Genomic DNA, 21,483 nt, shown 5'->3' on the forward strand with positions numbered 1-21,483 from the left:
CACAAGTAGGGTTTCAAAGATTTCTAATAGTATGATCAAATATCTCAAAAAATGATTTTCGAAAATATTAAACACAAGAGATATTTTGTAGCACTAGCTTGTCAAAAAGATTTTTTCTTTACAAATCACAAGACAAGATTATGAGTCTTGTAATACGAATGCTAAGACTCATAAGCTAAAAAGTTTCCCCACACAATGGATTTATTAATTAAATCGGGAGAAAAACTTTTGGCTAAACTCTCAATCAAAAATCAATCAAGCAATCAAAGCAATGAGAGTTTAGGCAATAGTAGGGAGTGTAGGATCACATAGAAATCTCTCACTCAAAAGGATTTTGCAATAGAATGATCAATGGAAGAGTATTTGGCTTAGTATGTGAAGAAAAGGCTCTCAAAAATCTAGAGTATTTTTCTTAATCCAAATTCTTAATCTTAGCTTAATTTGTGTAAATGAACTCATATATATAGACACCCTTACAATTTTGATAGTTGGGACATAGGGGACATTTCTAAAATTATTTTAAAACATGTTTAATCCTAATAACCCCATTTTAACCTTAATAAATCGCGATAAAAATAGGTCAACCCGAGAGTTTCGATCGCCTAAACCTTGGGTTCGGTCTCCCGAAAAGACACATGAAGAAAAGTGCATTTTTGAAGTTTGGGTGCTCAGTAGTAGGTTCGGGTGGCTGATTACGCGTCAAAACTGCGTAATTGGGCATCTTAACCCAGGCTTTACGGTTTATATTTTTAATTAAATATCCAAAATTGTCCAATATTTTAATAAAGTGCCAAAATCATCATTCTTGAACTTTATTGCACTATTTATGAAGTTTTGGTAATTTTTTGTCGCAGGAAAATTCCCGGGAACCAAAACCAACACCTGTTCGTATTTTATGCATAACTTTTCTTTCTGAGCTCCGATCGAGATGATTCAAATTTTTGGAGAAAGAGAAAAGGATTATCTACAACTTTTATGTTTTGAGTTTTATGAGAAACGGGCTCCAGAAGAGTCATATTTGCGATGAACAGAGAATGAAAAAATATAACAATTCAGGCCGGGTCTCCTATTCGGGTCGTGGGTTAGGGCAAGCCTCCTCCCCTATTTATTCTTTCTTTTTTCCCCTGTTCTGGGTGTGCCTTGTGCACCACTCTTCTCCTCTCTTCTTCTCCTTCTTCTTCTTCTTCTTCTTCTTCTTCTTCTTCCTCTTGTTCCTTCTCTTTCCCTTAGCTTTTCTCTATTCACTCTCTCGCAGCTTCTCTTCCGCTGTTCCTTCTTCTCTTCGAACCTTGTTCTTCTTCTTCTTCTTCTCTCCTTATTCCTTTCTTGCTGTTTCTCTTGCTTTTTTTCTCTTCTCTGCTCTTCCCCTTTCCCCAGTTTCTCCATAGCAGCCCCTCTCTCCACAGCAGTAGCAGTAGTCCCTTCGGCCACACACAGCAGCCCCTCCACTCTACAACAGCCGCAATCGTCCAGCCACCAGCAGCAACTCCAGCCCTTGTTCTGGTACGGCAGCAGCAACTCCAGCCCCTGTTCTGGTATGGCAGCAACTTTGTAACTCCACGACTCCACAAGAAGCCGACTGCCTTCCTTGGTCCATGCCACAGCTATGAACCAACCCACACACAGCCGCAGCTGCTGCCATGGCTCCGTGGATTTGTTTCTCTCTCTCTCTCTCTCTCTCTCTCTCTCTCTCTCTCTCTCTCTCTCTCTCTCTCTCTTTTCCTTTCTTTCTTTCTTTTATTTACTTTTCTTTGAATCTTGGAATATTGAAGAAAGTTTAGTTTTTTTTTTTTTAATGTTATTGGAGTTTTCTTTCTTTTTGTTTAAGTTGAGTAATGTTGGGTATTTCATTATTGTTAAATTAATCTCTTTGTTTATCTAATTGATAGTTATGTTAATTTAGTATTCTTAATTAAATTCAGATATTTTTTTTGTCGAAATTCGATTTAGTTAGGGTCTATGATTAGTAAAGGTTGTGTTTTTATTGTGTTCCGTTATTGTTTACGTCTTTTAAATTTCCGTTGAGTTCATGTTTGCATTTAAATTGTGAGTCTTGATTTGATCTTTTAATTGTGCTAAAGGTTCGATTTTTAGTAGGTTCAATTTTTTTTTAGTGTGTGTCTAGTTTAGTTTCCATTGTATATTTTTAATTCCATGTTTAAAGTTCCCATTTTTAGTTAGTATGATCTAGTGTTTTCTTAAGTAGACTAGGGTTTTCATTATTGTTATTTAATTCCGTACGTGATAGTTTTACGACTTTAATTTGTGTTTTCATTTAAGTCTCCACAATCTTAAAAACCCGAATCTGAACTGAGTTCAGTATCTTTTTAATTTCGATTGGAAAAACGTAAAATCTGAGATTAAAACACATTCCCTAAGGAGACGATCTAGCCTTTGGGCTTAATATTACACGACAGAACTCCTATACTTGGGATAGCTTTCGAGCTGCTCATTTTTTGAGTGAGTCAAGTTTTTGGCGCCGTTGCCGGGGAATGTCGGTCTTAGTCTCAAATTTGCGTTTTTTCCTTCATTTTTATTAGTTTTATAAAAACAGAAAAAAAAAAGCAGAAAACAAGAAAAATAAAAAAAAAAAATTTGAGTTTTGAAAAATGGTTGCACCTGCACCACGCACGATAATGGATTTTTTGCAGCTTGAATATGCCACTGCATCCTCTTCCACTATTTTGCCTTATGACGAGTTTAATTTCATGATGCAGCGCGGGAGGACCTCATTGCTACCCGAGTTCTACGGGTCGGAATCTGAGTGCCCTTATCAGCACCTAGCAGAGTTTGAGTTAACCTGTAACATGTTTTTCTCTTATGCTAGAACTGAAGAATCTACTAGACTGAATTTATTTCTTACTACTTTGCAGGATAGGGCACTGATTCGGTTTCATTCCTTGAGACCTCACTTTATCACTAATTGGGTTGATATGGAGCGTGAATTCTTGCATGCATTTTGTCCCTTACAGAAAACTCAATTGCAGGAACAGATTCTTAATTTTGTGCAACATGATGATGAGACATTTGGGGCTTGCTGGGAGTGATTCAAGGATCTACTACGCACTTGTCCACATCACGGGTTTGACTCATTGAGGTTAGCTGATTATTTTTATAGTGCTCTTACCCCTGATTGCAAGTGTTTTGTCCAGACTATGTCTAATGGAGAGCCTGTCAACGAGGATCCAGATCAAGTATTATCATTCTTTGATTACTTAGCTGACAATGTCCCACAGTGCAACACACGATACACTCAGACACCCATGACTGCACACCCTATCAGCACAATTAGTGGTGGTGATGCATATGAACCACCAAACTACCCAGATATTCCTCCGCCTCAATACTAGCCACCACAGATCCCTCAGAGCTGTACGCCGTCGGAATTTCTGGAGGATAGCATAACTCAGATGGCGAACATGCTCCAGCAGTTCATGCAAACTCAAGTCGATCATAATAATGAATTGCGAGACACCATTAATGCGATAAGCACACAATTGGATATCTTAGAAAATGAAGAATTGCTCGCAGAACCTCAGCCTAGTCCTCAAGAGTACCAGCAACCACAACAACAAATGCACGATGATCTCTTTGAGGCAGCAGAGGTTACCACTACTTCGAGAAGTAAGAAAGAATTTCCCCAACCTGAGATGCTCATCGTCGGACAACCAGTTGTCCCAGCACTAGAAGTCATGGCTGAACCAGAAGAGGTCAAAGAAAAATCAAAGGAAATGGGGCCACAAGCGGAACAGTTAGTTGATGAGGAGACTGATACTCATACGGAGTACCAACTTGTGGTACCTCATACTCCGAACTCAAAAATTGTGAAGTCGTCACTCCTGCCTGAATCAGATGTTAAGGAGCCTAATATGGAGGCAGACGCTCGCAGTGGTATGATGATATGTACACTCGATAAAGAGGGTGACCAGTCTGGTGAGCATATAATTATCAAAGAACCAGGTAAAACCTTTAATGTTAATACTTCTGAAGAACTGCAGGTAATTATTCCGATCACTTTCTCTCAACTGTTAGTTCGTAAAGAAGCACATTTCCTAGACACAATGTTGAATAAAGACCCTTTCTTATCCACACACGAGGGTCAACCTGCGCACGTATTGTTTGGTATTTTGACATACATTAATTCATTTGAGGCTGATTTTCGTGCAGGTATGAAAACTGATCCACTGTGGCGGCTCAAATTTGGAGATCCGCCGATGCAATTTATAGACCTGCGACCACCAGACGAAATTCCTCCTGAGCCTCCGCCAGACAATTGTGATGTTTTTTCTTTTCCTTCTTTTCCTTTTATTTTATCTTATTTTATTTTTAGTTAGTTTTTAGGTCTATTTTCTCGTAGTTCGATCTTTGTTTTTCATTATTTCACCACTTAGGTACGCTTTACTTTTCGCATGCACAATCTTTTCTATTTCCCTTATGCTTTCACATTGAGGACAATGTTCCATTTTAATTGGGGGGGATGAGCATTCGCATGTGACACTGTGTACGTACACGTATTGGGTTTTAAAAACAAAAAAAAAACAAAAAAAAATCAAAAAATCAAAAAGAGAGAGAAAGAAAGGAGGAGCACTGAGGAATTACACTGCACTATGTCATGCTTAACACTATATATACCCTTCGCATACTTGTATATAACTTATGAATGACACACTTGAGTCAATCATGCGTAGTTTCTCTCTATATGATCTTATGCTTCCATGAAGAATTGATTGGTAGTACATTCGTGTTAATTTGGCTATATAATTTCTTGTATTTACACGGCATCTCACGAGACTGAATAAACACATTCACGTAATTCATTGCACTTAGGGTTTCCTGTGAGCACTGAGAGAGCACCCGTGGAGACCATGACACCTTGTGAGATATCCTTGAGCTATTTATCGTCCTTTTGAGCGTTAATATCAAATCAGAGTTCATGGAACTCAATTCTTTTTTTTTTTTTTTGGATGATTCCTTGTACACTAGTCTCTGTTTTTGATTTGCTAGCCTAGAGGTGACACCTAGTGGGGAGATAGAAACCTAGGTCTTGTAGCCTACTCAAAATGTGAAGGCTGAGCCACCCCTAGAGATAGACTTAGTTCATGGACCCCTATTCGAGCTCAATTCCCATTGATGGTATGAAGATTACAAAAGAAGTGTTAATATTGTCCTTATTGCTCAAGAAAAGACAAAAAATGAAGAATGAGCAGAAGAAAGAATAAGTAATACACATGCACATGAAATGAAATGTCAATGCTGACCCAAATACATATCACAAAAAGTCAAGGACGACACATATTTTCCACATATGAAGATTCTTCAACCGATTAATGCCTCAGATGCATTCACGACAAGTTTGTGAGTAAGTTGATCTAGGGTGGTCTCAGTTGGATATGGCGAGTAGGTGAGAAGATGTTAGGGTGAAGGACCCGACACCTCATAGATAGGCTAAATCCTTTCCAGACTAGTCCACTCCATATACTTAGCGTTGTTCCTTTTAATATGTGGGATGTTTGATCGCGACACTCCTCCTCACATATAATGAGTGAACCCATTTTCTTTGAGTGTTCTTGAGGGTATACCAGTTAGGCCGTGTCAAAGCGACCGTTCTGTAGGTGTCCACTGGCGTCCTAGGTGTAATGAGTTACACACATCACACACACCTCGAGAGTTTACCTGTTTATACTCAAACTTATATGATTGCATTAACTCTGAATGTGCCACTGATTAACTTCATGTGAGTATACTGCTCTCAAATCACATATAAACGATGAAACTTGCATGAGTGACATGCTTCGGAGTCGTGTGCATTGAATATGAACGAGCTTGTGTGAAATTCAGTTATGTTCTTGTATTTGAAGTGGTATAGTTATATCGCATGTGCATTGATTTCATGATCACCGGAGTTTGTAGTTGTAGGCACCACCCTGAGATTCATTCATGTCATTTGCTAAAGACTAGCGAAACGTTAGTTGCGGGGTGTGATTACGCGTCAAAACTGCGTAATTGGACATCTTAATCCGGGCTTTAAGGTTTATATGTTTAATTAAATGTCCAAAATTATTCAATATTTTAATAAAGTGTCAAAATCATCATTCTTGAACTTTATTGTACTATTTATGAAGTTTTGGTAATTTTTTGTCGCAGGAAAATTCCCGGAAACCAAAACCAACACCTGTTTGTATTTTGTGCATAACTTTTCCGTCTGAGCTCCGATCGAAACAATTCAAATTTTTAGAGAAAGAGGAAAGGATTATCTACAACTTTCATGTTTTGAGTTTTATGAGAAATGAGCTCCAGAAGAGTCAGATTTGCGATGAACAGAGAATGAAAAAAAATGAAAAAATATAACAATTCGGGCCGGGTCTCCTATCCGGGTCGTGGGTTAGGGCAAGCCTCCTCCCCTATTTATTCTTTCTTTTTACCCTGTTCTGGGTGTGCCCGCCGCACCACTCTTCTCCTTTCTTCTTCTTCTTCTCCTTCTTCTTCTTCTTCTTCCTCTTGTTCCTTCTCTTTCCCTTAGCTTTTCTCTATTCACTCTCTCGCAGCTTCTCTTCCGCTGTTCCTTCTTCTCTTCGAACCTTTTTCATCTTCTTCTTCTTCTCTCCTTCTTCCTTTCTTGCTGCTTCTCTTGCTTTTCTTCTCCTCTATTCTCTTCCCCTTTCCCCTGTTTCTCCATAGCAACCCCTCTCTCCACAACAGCAGCAATAGTCCCTTCGGCCACACATAGCAGCCCCTCCACTTTGCAACAGCCGCAGCCATCTAGCCACCAGCAACAACTCCAGCCCTTGTTCTGGTACGGCTGCAGCAACTCCAACCCCTGTTCTGGTATGGCAGTAGCTTTGTAACTCCACGACTCCACAAGAAGCCAGCTGCCTTCCTTGGTCCACGCCACAGCCGCGAACCAACCCACACACAGCCGCAGCTGCTGCCACGGCTTTGTGGATTTGTTTCTCTCTCTCTCTCTCTCTTTTCCTTTCTTTCTTTCTTTTATTTACTTTTCTTTGAATCTTGGAATTTTAAATAAATTTTTTTTTTTTTTTTTTTTAATGTTTTTGGATTTTTTTTTTTTTTTTTTTTTTTTAAGTTGAGTAATGTTGGGTATTTCATTATTGTTAAATTAATCTCTTTGTTTATCTAATTGATAGTTATGTTAATTTAGCATTCTTAATTAAATTCAGATATTTTTTTTGTCGAAATTCGATTTAGTTAGGGTCTATGATTAGTAAAGGTTGTGTTTTTATTGTGTTCCGCTATTGTTTACGTCTTTTAAATTTCTGTTGAGTTCATGTTTGCATTTAAATTGTGAGTCTTGATTTGATCTTTTAATTGTGCTAAAGGTTCGATTTTTAGTAGGTTCGGTTTTTTTTAGTGTGTGTCTAGTTTAGTTTCCATTGTGTATTTTTAATTCCATGTTTAAAGTTCCCATTTTTAGTTAGTATGATCTAATGTTTCCTTAAGTAGACTAGGGTTTTCATTATTGTTATTTAATTCCGTGCGTGATAGTTTTAGGACTTTAATTTGTGTTTTCATTTAAGTCTCCACAATCTTGAAAACCCGAATCTGAACTGAGTTCAGTACCTTTTTAATTTCGATTGGAAGAATGTAAAATCTGAGATTAAAACACATTCCCTGAGGAGACAATCTAGCTCTTGGGCTTAATATTACACGACAGAACTCCTATACTTGGGATAGCTTTCGAGCTGCTCATTTTTCGAGTGAGTCAGTGGCTGGTCAAGGAGATTTTCCAAACTGCTAGAGATTCGGTCACCTGACACATAGTTCGGTTTGTCGAACTAGCCAATTCGGTTGCTCGAGGTGAAAATGAATATAAAGTTGCGCCTAGAGCAAGAGAAAAAGTCAGTCAGTAAAAGATCGTTTAACCGAGAACATTCAGTTCATTTTGATTCAGTCGCCCGACCCTCAGTCAATATTTTGACTTTTCACATGTTCGATCGAAAGAGGTGTTTTCAACGCATAGGTTTGTTCACCCAAAGCCCTAACAATTTTTAATTTTTGGTCTTGATTTTGAGCATAATTTCTATGCAAGGACCTAGGGTCTATTAATGGTTTGAGCCTTTTTAATTTAGCCTAAAAACCTGACGTCGGTCGACCTTCTTGTCTAAGGTCTTTGAGCTTATAGTTCCTACCATGCCTGTCATGCATTAATTATTACATATTTTGGATTATTATTATAGACTTGAATGATAAATATAAAAATACAACTTAAAATAAGTGAAAACTTCATGCTTTGCTCCTCTGCAATTTCATGGAATGTGCTGAAATATGTGCTCCATTAATTGCTTCTCGGCTTCCATTTCTCATCTGTCATCCGTGTTTATTAAAGTAAACATGTTCATACAATTAGTACATAGATGAGATATTGTGTTTTTTCATAATCAAAACAGGAGACGGACTCAAAAAGTTAACACTCTGAAATGGCTGTTTTGGAACTACCTTCCGTGGTCCGTCACTATGGCCGAGGGCACTCCAAATCTTCATATCATCGAAGCCCATATGAACTTGGTGATGTTGCACTCTGTTATATGGGATAGAGCTTCAATTTCCACCCATTTTGTGAAGTAGTTGACGGCCACTAGTAAGAACTTTGGTTGTCCAACTGCTTGTGGTAACTACCCCAGAATGTCTAGTCCACATTGATTGAAGGAACACTAACTGGTTAAGGGGAATAACATGCTAGCTGGCAAGTATGGTATGCTAGCACATTGTTGGCATTTGTCGCACCGTTTTACTAATTCTATCACATATTTTATTATATTGGGCCAATAGTACCCTTGTCATAGAGCTTTTTGGGTCAAGGCTTTATTGGCAAAATGGTTCTCGCATATCCCTTCATGAATCTTCCTCAACATATATTCCCTTCCTTATTGCCCAAGCACTGAAAATATGACAACATCAAGAATCACCTATACAACTCTTGGTCTATAAATGTATACTTGGCTATCTTTCTTCTTATCCTCAGAGACTATTTTTTGTCTTCTGGTAGAGACTCGTCCTGAAGGTACTGTATTAAGATGGTCCTCCAGTCTTCTTAATCCTCTTTTATTATTGCTACATTACCATTAGTCTCCTCGTAAGTTGGCTTCTCTATTCGCTCCAAGTAGATGACATTCTCCCAATCTGGTTTTGAAGCTGAAGCTAATTTCACTAGTGCATCAACTTTTTTATTTTCTGCTCAGGGGATGTGCTCGATGGTAAATTGAGAGAACGTTTGGATATATTTTTGTGCCTTTGCCAAATATCTTGTTGGAATTGGTGTATTCCAAAGAGGGGGTGAATTGGGTATTTAAAAAATTATCCTTCCTAGGTTAAATCCAAATCACCGACAGCATAGCTCAACCTAGGGTCTATCTAAACAAATACCAATTACCCAACAATAATTTAACTGAGCAAATAATCAAAGCCAGTATAGCAGGTTCAGTTTATCCCAATCATTCACAAGATTTAAATCATGCACACATTCATAATAAATTAAATATAAGCAAACATGTGCAGGAAATTAAAGTGCAAGAATTTAAGAGCAGACAAAAGATATTTTATCCAGGTTTGGCCAATACTGTCTACGTCCTCGCCTCTTCTTGCAAGCCCGAGGATTACCACTATTGCTCACTTAACGAGTGGAGCAACACCATTTACAACATTAGGTCAAATTACCAAGGCTGACCTCAACCCTTACAACCTCTCTTTAAAGGGGCGGAGAAGACCTACCTTAGGCCATGCCTAAATTACAAATGATCAAAATAAATTTTGAGTATAATGAAAGGTGCTTTTAACACAAAAATATTTGTACAATATTATGATCCAAATATGCACTCACATATAATAGGAATATATGCTCAAGTGAGATAATTTCTAACGAGATTTCAACTCTCCAAAGATGTATGTAAATGTGTATATGTGAGAGTGACTACCTTTGATTTAGAAAGATTATAATCAGTATATAATATCAAAGGAACTTTGAATCTCAAGGTAAGAATCTCAACAATAATATTTTTTCAAATATTAAGCACAACTGAGATTTGGGGACCAAGCTTGCTCAATAGTAGTTTATCAAATATTGCAAGCAAGCTTTCGAATATGGAAATGAAGATGTCAAGACTCAGAAGCTAACAAAAGTTCTTCTCAAATAATATTTATTAATCAAATATATTGAGAAAAACCCTAACTTTACTCTCCAAGAGAAATATCAAACAATGCAAGGCAATGAGAGTTGAAAGCTTTAAGAGCAATATATGTAAGCTCACACAAGTGAGAATCAAACTCACTTTAACTTGCAATTATTTTGCAAGAAAGGAGCACAATAAAAATATAACTCTCTATTTTGAAAAAGATTTAGAAGAATAAAATGAGAGAGTATTAAAAATTTGTCTTGGAAATATGAAGTATAAGCAATATGGGCGCAAGAAAAATCAGAGAGAATTTTTGCAAATTCTATTGCTAATTCATCCCTAATCTCTCTAAATGAATGGGTATATATAGAATTCTCTTAATTTTAGACCTTTAGGGACATGGAGGGAAATTCTGAAAAGTTTAATGAAAGTTAATTAAAAATAACCCAAGCTTAACGTGGTAAAAAAATAAGGCAACCCGAGAGTTTCGGTTGCCTAGTTCTTAGGACCAGTTGCCCGAATAGACACACAGAGAAAAGTGCACTTTTGGGTTTGGGTACCCAAGGGTGAGACCGGTTGGTTGAAGCCAAGGCAATTTTCCAAACAATCGAGGTTTAGTTGTTTGTTATCAGTTCAGTTTGCCAAACGTCATACTTTGGTCACTCAAGGTATATTTGAGCTTAGAGTTTGGGTGCCTGGAGAAGATGAAAAGTGACACCCCTTAGGTTCAGTCGACCGTGAACAGTGTGTTCATTTTGGGTTTTGTCGCCCAGACCACAGTCAACTTTGTTGATTCTTACCTATTCGGTCAACTAAGGCGTTTTTAATGCCCTAGGTTCGGTCTGCCGATGTCCTTTCAAGCTTCAATTTTGGTCCGAATTTTGATAAGTAGTCACGCATATTCATATAGTTATAACATTTGAGTTATAGGGGATTTTTCATGAGGTGCTTGGGGATCAAGAGTCAGTCTACGACCTAGACTTTTAAATTAAGCCCAAAAATTCGGTCAACCGAAGGTGATCCCTAAGGTCATTCTACGGTCTTTTGAGCTTATGCATCCTCTCATGCATGTGATTCAATTATTACAAACCATATTAACTTACAAACCAAATGAATTGAATGCAAATACAATAATAAAAAGGGTCTTTCATTCTTTTTCCTCTATGATGCCATAAGTAAGCTTTGATCTTGAAGTTCATATGGCTTCCTTGTGTTCTTACCATCAATGTGTGCTAAGGATGAACCTATTCAAGAAGCTCAGTGCACAAGTAAGAAACATTGGTTTTTTTTTTATAAGTAAAACGGGATCAGACTCATAGAGTCAACATATCTTTTCATATTTTGATCTTTAACTTCGTATTCACCCTTCACCTACTCAACCACTAGCTAGGAATCGTTCGAGACTCGAAGACTTTCTACTCCGAGAGATGTTGATAGCCGTAGCCTTGCTAGTAAGGCTTCATACTCGACATCATTATTGGTTGTTGCGAACTCCGACCGCAATGCATACAATACTTCAGAACCATCTGGGGCTGTAAGGATTAAGCCTGCTCCCCCTTCGGCCCTATTTGACGACCCATCCACATGCAACACCCAAACTTCTAACTCCTTTCAATTTTCATGGACCTGCTCCACAATAAAATTAGCTAAGAACTAGGCTTTAATTTTTGGTCTTGGCTTGTAGTGGGTGTTTAATTCCACCAACTCAACCAACCACCTTACCATCCTTTTTGAGGTCTCTAGCGGATTTGCTTTAGTGGCAAGCCAGTAAGCATGATCACCACGTGTGCCTAAAAGTAAGGTCTTAACCTTTGGGCTACACAGATGATTGTGAAGGTTGCCTTCTCTGCTACCGTATAGTTGATCTTTACTCCGCATAACACTTTGTTTGTATAGCATATGGGTTTGTGTTGCCTGCTCTCCTCCTGGACCAGGACTGCACTCATTGCATGTTAAGTTGAGATAAGTATAAGTAAAAGTCTTCTCCAGTTCTTGCTTTCATCATGAGGGGTGGAGAACTAAGGTAATACTTAAGTTGTTCTAAAACCTTACTGTGCTCTTCTCCCCATTAATTGTCCCACCTTTCGTAATTCTTTAAAGAATGGCAGATACTTATCTCCTGAGCAAAAGAAAAATCTGCTTAGCGAGGCAATCCTCACAGTTAGAACTTGGACTTCCTTTTTTGTTTGAGGAGCTCTCATCTTCATCAACACCCGTATTTTATCAGGGTTAGCTTCTATCTCCCTGTGGGTCACCAGAAACCCTAAAATGTTTCCTGTAGACACACCAAATACACATTTAGATAAATTTAGTCTCATTTTATACCTGTGCAGTAGTTCGAATGCCCCACTCAAATCCCTACAGTGCTCATCCGCCTTTAGAATTTTCACTAGCATGTCATCTATATAAGTTTCCATGGTGTGCCCCAAAAAATCTTTGAATATTCTATTTACCAACCGCAGGTAGATTGTACCTACACTTTTTAATTCGAAGGGGATCACTCTGTAGCAATAGAGCCCCCTTTCGATGATGAATGAAGTCTTCTCTTCATTTTAGGGATGCAAACAAATTTGGTTATAACCTAAGTATGCATCCATGATTCTCACAAGCTCGTGTCCAGATGAGGAATCCACCAACTAGTCGATCTGTGGAAGAGGAAAAATAGGGCATGCCTTGTTCAAGTCTATAAAATCAATGTATCCCCACCATTTTCTGTTTGGAATTTTCACTAGGACCACGTTGCTGAGCCATTCCAAATAGTTGACTTCCCTCACAAAGTTAGTTTTTAAAAGTTTATTTACCTCTTCATCAATTACCCTGACTTAATCTAGTGCAAAACTTCTCTTCTTCTACTTCATGGGTTGATGGTTCAGATCCACATGTAATCTATGTTCAATAACTATGGGGTCGATTCTTGGCATATCATTGGTTTACCAAGCAAAGATGTCTGCATATTTACTCAATAATCATATCAACTCATCTATTAGTGAGTCTGGTAATTGGCTCCCCACTTGAACATACCTCTCCTGGTTGCCCTTTATCAAAACACTAATTAGATCCTCATCTAGCATGCTAATCTAGGGTATTCCCCTATTACCTCCAGATCTTCAATTGCTAGGGTCTCCCGTCCCTCTCTCTTCCCCTTCAGCCCCATCACATAATAGTAGCATGTCGCCGTCTGATCTTCTTTCACAACTCCAACTACATGTGGGGTAGGGAATTTTACCCTCAAGTGATAGGTGTAGGTCACATACTAGGCTGCATTGAGTGTTAGGCGACCCAATGTAATGTTGTAGACAGAAGGGTGGCCAACCACCAACAAATCTATCATAAGGGTAATTTGCTGTGGAGGTGTCCTCAATGCCAAAGGGAGTGTTATCGTGCCCAAAGGATGGATTACGTCTCCTCCAAATCCCACCAAGGGTGTGGAGATTTGTTTCAACCACTCTCTTCCAATCTTCATCTCCTGGAGTACTGACCGAAAGATTATGTCTAATGAACTCTTGTTATCCACCAGCACCCTCCTTACTCGATAATTGGCAACAAGTAATGATACTACCAATGTGACGACCTGCTTAATTCCCACATATTTTTTTTCCCATAATATAAATACAATATCACAAAACTTAGCAGATCATAATCCACCTGGACCGGTGGGTACCAGAGATACATCGGAAACACAATGCAAAAGCCTAAGTAGCAGGAAACATAAAATCAATATATCATAAAAACAAACCATCCATCATAATACCAGAGTTACTACATCCACTGTATTTAAGTTTATACATCCCAAAAGAAAATCTAGGGACGTTTTCACAAAAATCAAATCGTCCCCACCAAAACTTACCCTTTAGAGAGGGTAGATCAATAGAACTATAATAGCGGAGTTTTACCTGCTCTCCTATCAGGGGCTCCTGAAATGTTTATGAAATTCAGGGTGAGAGACCTCTCAGTAAGGGAAATAAACTAATACTAGTGTGTGACAACATGAGTATTCCGTGTTATACATATATCATATAGAAACATATTTAGTAAACTGTTATGTCATATTTGGGAAAATGTATAGATATCATCATAGCATGGAAGAACATACTGCATTTTCATAATCATATTTCATCTCATAAAATATAATATAAAAATATTCCTGGTAGGTTAGCTGGCTGTTGTCATGTATTACCCCCACATGACTGGATTGTATGGCCCGAAGGCTGGACCTGACAATGGTTGGTTGACCATTGCCAAGTCAAGAGTACAGTCTGTAAGTCTGATGGGTCTGCCAAACCTGGTCCGTACACTAGGGGTGCTCACACTCTTCTTAAAAACCACATCAATCATCCAATCTCACAACACTCCATACAATGACGTTAACACAAATATCATGATCATGATAACCATGGACCGTGCAAGTGCTAGCCTAAACCAAACCAACCAAGTTCTGATATCATATAACATATACCAAAACTGTGATACATGGATATTTCATATCATTAATTATCAAATCAATCATACTGTTTTGCATATATACGTATATCATGAAAATCATCATCCCGTATGCCGATATTTCACATTTTACCATAGCTCGGCCTGTACGCTAGCAAATCATATCCATAGCTTAACCTGTACACTGGAAAATCACATCCATAGCTCGGCTCGTACGCTGAAAAATCATATACATAGCTCAGCTCGTACGCTGGCAAATCATATACATAGCTCAGCCCGTGCACTGGCAAATCATACACATAACTCGGCTTGTACGCCGGAAAATCATATCAAAATCTCGGCTCGTACACCGATTTTCCATTATAAAAATCTGTATCGTTAACACATTTCCAGAAAACAGTATTTCATATCAATTCCAACTCATGCCACACGAAACATGTTTTTTGCATATTTATCATACCATCATTTTCAGTAGTATTTCCCAAATATAAATCATATATAAATATATTTATTTTCCTGAAATCAAATGCTGTAATAATATACATACATTTTCATAAAAGAACTAGCTTAGTTTATCCCCTCACCCGTGTCCTGAAAAGCCCCTAAAAGAAATACTCATGCACCCGCAGGGTTCCCCGTTCAACACCCTAAGAAAAACATTCCCCAAAACTAAAGTTCAGTATTTTTATGCATACTGTACTTTCTACAACTGTCAAATAACCAAATACAGAGTAGAAAGTCATACCCTGGATTTGGGATGGTTTCCAACTTAGCCCCACCGACGATCCGCTCCAATAGATTTGTAGAGAACTTTCCCAGGAGTGTCGTGGTGGCTTCGGATCGTCCAACCGGTGAAAATTCGACCCAAAAACATAAAGAGAAGGAGGAGAAACCGAAGAATGAGAGAAAGAGAGAGGTTCTGCGCAGGAAAATGAATTGAAAAATCACATTTAACCCTATTTATACTGTGGGATTAGTCGACGAGTCATGTCACCTCATCAATGAGTCTTGTAGAAAGTTCATCGACGAAATTCAACCTTCATCAATGAATTTCAGGCTTCCAAAAATCCTCTTTCTGTATCTTCTCGTTGACGAGATGGAACTTCATCGACGATATCCTGAAGAACCCTCGTCAACGAAACCGTTCGTCGACGAGGCCTGGAAAATTTCTTGGGATTATCCCATTGAAAATACAATGTCGTCGACTACCTCCTTCTGTTTCTATTTCCATTTCCCTTTCTTTTTATATTATTCTTCTGGTCGTTACAACCAAGGCGTCGTCATGAGGCTGTTGCACACCTTTTTCATCTTCTCTAGTGAAGGTGATAATATTATGTTGCTTTTGTTTTTTTATGATTATGCCCATTTCATTTCGTTATGAGCACCTATTTTGCGTACCTTTTTCAGGCATCTTTCCTATCTCCTCCGCCTACTAGTCTGCCAAATATTGCAATTATCTCCTTTACAATCTGCTCTCCCTTATACTCATCATCTAGCTTCTTATGTTCACGAGCTTCTGCTTGGCAGTCTCTTCTTTTCACAAACCTTGATAAATATCCCCTCTTTATGAAGGCCTAAATTTCATTCTTCAAGTGGACACATTCTTTCATATCATGCCCATGATCCTTGTGGAACTGGAAGAATTTGGATGTGTTCCATTTATATGATGGTGCGCGTATAGGCTCCGGCCACAAAACATATCCTCTTTCTTTGATGTGCATCAAGAAGTTTGCTCAGGAGATGTTTAGGAGGTGTAAGACTGGAATTTAGCTACAAGTCCTAACTCCCTTGAACAGCTCAGTGGTTTGCTACTCTCTTGCTTATTCCCTGCTCTGGTGGTTTCTTCCATGTCTTTCAAACCCTTAATTTTTAGGTCAGTTTGGCTTCTCCTCGTGTCCATCACCTCCTTCAAGTTGATGTACTTTTGAGCTCTTGCCATTAGATCTCCTATATTGGCGGAAGGTTTCTTCCCCAGTGAATTTAAGAAATCCCCTAGCTGGAGAGCCATTGTCAAAGCCAAAGTTTTTGCTATCCTTCGACTACTGATAAAGTGTCTCATGGACTGCTACTCCATTTTGAAAAAGGAATCAATAGAGCCAGGCTTCAGGGTCCGATACCATACCCTGGCATTTCCTTTTAGAGTGGCTACAAATGCTCAACACATGATTGCACCTGGTGCATCTTGTAGTTACATTAACACTTTAAAGGTGTCTAGACATTTTAAATTTACTAGGTAGGGGAACGTTCATTACCTCTCTAGTGAAGGGCGGGTTTGAAGATTTCAACGAGGACTCCTCGAAGGAGGGGTTGCTGCAAGACTCCATCATTTTCTCGAACTGATCAATTTTTTTGAATTTTTCCTCCAATTCATTCGAGTTTTGTTCATTGATTCCCACACTGTTTGCATCCTCCACCTTTTTTGCAAGGTTAGCCCTTTCATCGATCTCTTGTGGGATTGCAGCCTTCCCATGTGACTCAAGATCTGCTTACTTAGGGTAGGAATAAGTTCCTTATGATCTTTTTGCTGTAGGATCATACTAAACATGTCCTCCATCCTTTTCTGGAAAGCAAGGAACTCACATCTTGTCACGCCGGAATGGTCACCTGGTGTGGAGTGTATGAACTGGGGTGACTAGTCACCCATGACAGGCTCTGACTTTGAGTTATTTGATGTAGTCGTGATTCAAAGATCAGAAAAGAAAACCTCTTAAGAAGTTCCCACTGATGATACCAACTGTTGCTGAATAAAATTGAACAATCTTTGGAGACGTTCCTTGATGATGACCACTTGAAAGAGAGAAAGTATAAACGACTTGTAGGACTCGGGGTGTACTATGGGAGATCACTTTGATGTCTAAATAAGAGACTTTATCGAGAGTTTTATTGTAACAGTAAAAGAATGGGTATGAATGACATGGTCTTACCTCTTCCCCACGTCCCCCTCTTATAGTGGTGAAGTTTAACCCTTTAGCGATATGACATTTATAAGCGCATTATTGCACTTGCAGAAATTACTCTAGACTTTATGGACATTGATTTGGGGGGTTTTGTAACCCCCCCCCCCCCTTCAATGTCGGTGATTTAGTCTTCTTGTTGGTTATGAAAGGCGTTTTATTGAGGGAATCAAAAACCGATATTCCTCTTTAATGAGGATATTTTTGGGTTATATCAGGCATATATTTATATATGAGCTTAAGCAAACATTTAGATTTTAGAGAATGACTTAAAATTTGGTGGTGTTGGAACTTCTTCATGTTTTACACAAAACATAATTGATCAGTGCATTTACAATTGGGTTTGGGTATCCCTCCTATGTGGAGAAATCCATTCAACCCTTTAGCCAATTTTCTTTGTGCTCTTTGTTGGACTTTTTTAGAGGCATTTTTTTACATCTCATTTAAGTAAATAAAATTTGGGTTGGCAGTGTAGAATTCCATCAAAAAAATTTGAGAGAGTGTGTGGCAAAAGGAGGGAAAAACACGTTGAGAAACATGAGTTTTTTTCTATAGTGAGCAATTTTGATCAACCAACGATTGGAGGGTCATCCATGGTTCGATCAAGCTAATTTTTTGTCAGTAAATAGAAGACTCATAAGCGCCAAATTTGAACAGTTAGATTGATCATCAAAGGATTGTAACGTCAGATATTGGCTTTTTAACGATAAGAATGTTGAGAAAATATGATTTTTTGCAATAGTGTGCATTTTTTTTATCAACTGATGATTGGAGGGTCATCTGTGGTTCGATCGATCTTTTTCTCTGTCAATTGATAGAGGACTCATAGACACTGATTTTGAATTGTCAGATTCGTCATCCAAGCACTGTAGCATCAGATATTGGGTTTGTGGCAGAATAAAATGAAAGATCTTCTATTTGTGAAGGCTTTGCATCTTCTTATTCTTACTTTTCGATAGTCTGAATCTAAGACTGATGAGAAATGGGAGTTTGAGTATCGACAGGTGTGTGATTTTATTTGGCAATTCGTTGAGGAAAATGTTTAAAATCACATTGATCAAGAGACACATGCACGTACTTTGTGGAACAAATTTGAAAACTTATATTCTTCAAAGACCGACAATAATAAGTTATTCTTTCTTAAAAGGATGATGCAATTGAAATATAAAGAAGGGACATTTGTGACTAATAATCTGAGTGAATTTCAAGGAGTTATGAATTAGTTAGTTGGTATGGGCATTAATTTTGATGATGAAATTGTCACGACGTCCCAGGAGCAGAGCATGCACTGGGGAAGGCGAGGGTGTAAAACTATGTGTGATTTTTTAGAAAAATTTAGAATTTGGAATCGCCACTAACCCATTTTTGGTGCGGTTAGAACATATGATTGCTACTCAATTAATAATAGTATCATTTTGCGTATACCAGAATTGGGATCGGGAGTTCAGTTATGTTAGGAGAAGGTATTCGCATCCTCAACGCACCCATTCTATGAACGGTACCTAATTAACTAAGAATTATCTCCAAATTGAATTTTAATAACCTTTTTTAATTTACTCCTTTTTAAAAATAGATAAAACAAAAGCCTATAATAAAAATCGGGTGTGAATTAGAAATTATTAATAAGACCCCCAAAAGAGGGGGGTCTCATTAGAAAAACCCCCCTCAGAGCTAATACATGTCAAACCTAAAATGTCAATTGCCCTTTTTATAATCATATGGACACACCCACATAAAAATACATAATAATATAATACAAAAACAGTTAAAAATAAATACCGCGATACATAATACAAAATATAAACATATAGTGTAAACCAAAATACTAAAAATACATGATAATAATAATAATACTAATACATCATAATAATAATACACTACTATAATAATAACACTATAATATATAGAACATGTACCGTAATATTAATAACATGCATATAATGATACCATACTATAATAATCATAATAAAATATACTATCATAATAATAATAATACACATGCCATATAATAATAATAATAATAATAATAATAATAATAACACATACTTTAATATATAAATACATACCATAATAATAATAACACATATCTTAATGTATATAATAATAACACATACCATAACAATACACCTACCTATATATATATATATATATATATATACACACACACACACACACACATAACACATAACATAATAATAAAAAAAATAATAATAATAATAATAATAATAATAATAATACTCATACCAATATACCACATAGTATAATAATAATATAACACATACCATAATAATACATAATAATTAAAACCCTTTTGTCACATAAGTGTAATAAAAACAATGATGAACGAAACCCTAATAATAATAATACAATAATCAATACCCTAAAGAAACCCTAATATCAACAATAACAATAAAGGAAACCCTAAATATACAATAATAACATGGAAGCATATCAAACCCTAAAATTAATATGCAATATACATAACAATGGAAACAATTAAAACAATAATAACCTGGAAATAAATCAAACCCTAAAATTAATATGCAATATACCCATAATAATAAAAACCCTAGCATACAATAAAAATAATAATAATTAAAAATCCTAGATAATATTATAAGCATGAAATAATAAAAAATCCTAAATAATGAACAACAATAATCAAAAACTCTAGATGTATTATAAGCATGAAATAATCAAAAACCTAAAAACTACTTAAACAATAATAATCAAAACCCTAGATAAATATAAACATGATAATATCAAAACCCTAAATAATGAACAATAATAATCAAAAATCCTAGATAAATATAAACATGATAATATCAAAACCCTAAATATAATGAACAATATTAATAAGAAACCCTAAATAATATATAAATATTAAACATGATAATATGAAAAATAATACAATAACAATAATGATAAAATAGAAAACCTAATAATAATGTACAATACATATGAAAATGATTAAAAACCTAAAAATGCATAAACAATACTAATGATAAAAAAAAATAATAATGTACAATAAAATACAATAATTAAAAACCCTAAAATATCACAATGGACATAAACACAATAAAAAAAAAAACCAACAACATAACATAAGACACATAAACAAATGTTAAACAAGACAATACCAAAATATGTAAAAATAAAAAATAAAAATATACCTTTGGAGGAGAAGAGGAGAGGGCTGCGGCTGGACGAGGTTAAGAGAGGGAGACGGCCGCTGGTGTTGGAGGCTGCAGGCTATGGAGTTGCAGGAGGTGGTGTTGGCTGTATGAGTAGCTGGGGAGCTAGCAGGCCGTGAGGGAGTAGGAGTTTGCCGGTGTAAGGGAGTGGTGCTGCGCAGGAGAGCTGCAGGGGGTGCTGCTGTGAGGTTGTGGCTGCGGCTGGAGGAGGTTGTGCTACGTGAGGAGCTGTAGGAGGTGGTGCTGGCCGTGGAAGAGGCTGGGGCCGCGCAGGGAGAGGCTGCGCAGGAGAGGGTATGCCGAGAGAGAGAGAGAGAGAGAGAGAGAGAGAGAGAGAGAGAGAGAGAGAGAGAGAGCCTCTTTTTTTGTGTTCACGGCTGTGTGTGTGTGTTCTTGGGCACGACTGCCTCTTCTCCTTAAATCCCCTATGCATGCCTCCTTTTTGTAAGCCTTTGTCAACCACAAAAATCCCTAAACCCCTATCCTTATCTTTTGGTTTGCATGAACTTTTAATTGCATGGCCCATGCACTCCTCTAATGGCCCAATTTCAATCTAAAAAAGGACCCGGTCAAAAAAAAAAAGAAACTTGATTCCCGGAATAGAAGGATCCGGAGTCAACTTTTTTAAAAAAAAGACCCCATTTAAAAGAATAAGATAAAAGGGAATTAATTTTAATAATAACAAAGACTCAAAATAAGGGACTCAATATTAATATATATATATATATATATATATATATATATAAAGGACTCAATTTTAAAAGTTGA

General features: G+C 37.3%; 1 long non-coding RNA gene across 2 annotated transcripts in view; it reads right to left on the reverse strand.

The window, feature by feature from the left end:
• LOC131167846 (uncharacterized) overlaps positions 1-21,049 on the reverse strand; it is a 32,415-nt gene extending 11,366 nt beyond the window's left edge. For both annotated transcript variants that reach the window (XR_009140165.1, XR_009140164.1), the window contains exon 1: positions 20,695-21,049. This is a non-coding gene — a long non-coding RNA (uncharacterized LOC131167846). The remainder of the gene's footprint in view (positions 1-20,694) is intronic.
• Between the last annotated feature and the right edge of the window lie 434 nt (positions 21,050-21,483).

The sequence above is a fragment of the Malania oleifera genome, chromosome 11, assembly GCF_029873635.1.
Source record: "Malania oleifera isolate guangnan ecotype guangnan chromosome 11, ASM2987363v1, whole genome shotgun sequence".
Lineage (NCBI taxonomy): Eukaryota > Viridiplantae > Streptophyta > Magnoliopsida > Santalales > Ximeniaceae > Malania > Malania oleifera.